Source organism: Propithecus coquereli, unplaced genomic scaffold (genome assembly GCF_000956105.1).
Source record: "Propithecus coquereli isolate 6110/MARCELLA unplaced genomic scaffold, Pcoq_1.0 Scaffold59, whole genome shotgun sequence".
Lineage (NCBI taxonomy): Eukaryota > Metazoa > Chordata > Mammalia > Primates > Indriidae > Propithecus > Propithecus coquereli.
In genome coordinates this window covers 6,635,621-6,636,675 of record NW_012151840.1, presented here as the reverse complement: position 1 = coordinate 6,636,675, position 1,055 = coordinate 6,635,621, and the positions used below count along the sequence as shown (strand labels likewise).

Below are 1,055 nucleotides of genomic sequence, written 5' to 3'. Positions count from 1 at the left end.
ATTTTCATAAGTTTTTCTTTTTATTTCTATGTGCTGCATTCTGAGTGAATGCCTCTGTACTATCTTTCAGGTTACTGATTCTGTCCAACTCTTTCCGGTCTGGAAATTCCTTGATCCAGATTTTTAATTCATCATTATTGTGGAAGTTATTCCTTTATATGGTTTTTTAAAAGTAATTTTTGGTTCTATTATTTTAATTTTATCAAAAGTGAATTCATATGCTGACTAATGATTTTCTTGTCCACCAGGAAATTCATTTACATAGAATACAATGTTCATAGAATACAATATACATGGTGTCTCCTAGAATAGCTGAACATCCCCCATCCAGGCCAGAGCTTCCAATAAGCTGTAGCCCCAGTGGGCAGCCAGAAACAACTCTGTTCTGCCTTGTTCCATTGAGTGGGTGAGCCCATAGCTCTAGGTACCAGGGAGCAAGTCTGGATGCATGCCTCTCCCCTTTGGAGCAAGCTTTCACTGTTACCTCATTAATGGACATAATGGCCATGCATGGTGGGCATACTTCAAATCACTAAATTGGAAAAAATGGAATAAAGAAAAATAAATCCAACTAAGTACAGGAAAAGGAAAAAGAAGTAAGCTTTGAGATAAATTATAAAAGTAGGATACTAATCAAAAGTCATGTTCATTTCTCTTGAGGGATTGGAATTAGTGAAAAGAAGGAGCGCATGCATTTAACCAGATAGTTGTGCTAAGTGCACACCTAACACTGGTCAAACTTGAAATTAGGTATCTTGTCCTAAAGCGAAGTGGGTGAGGGTGAAATTCATCACCACTAAGAAAACCATATGATCATTTCAACAGATGCAGAAAAAGCATTTGACAAAATTCAACAACCTTTCATGATAAAAACTCTCAACAGTCCAGATGCAATGGCTCATGTCTGTAATTCTAGCATTTTGGGAGGCCAAGGTGGGAGGATTGCTTGAGGCCAGGATTCAAGACCAGCCTGAGAAAGAGAAAGACTCTGTCTCTATAAAAAATAAAAAAATTAGCTGGGCGTGGTGGCGTGCACCTGGTAGTCCCAGCTACTC

General features: G+C 38.4%; 1 protein-coding gene across 1 annotated transcript in view; it reads right to left on the bottom strand.

The window, feature by feature from the left end:
* The window catches only part of CTSS (cathepsin S), a 30,483-nt gene that overhangs the window by 18,892 nt on the left and 10,536 nt on the right, over positions 1-1,055 (bottom strand). The window lies entirely within an intron of this gene.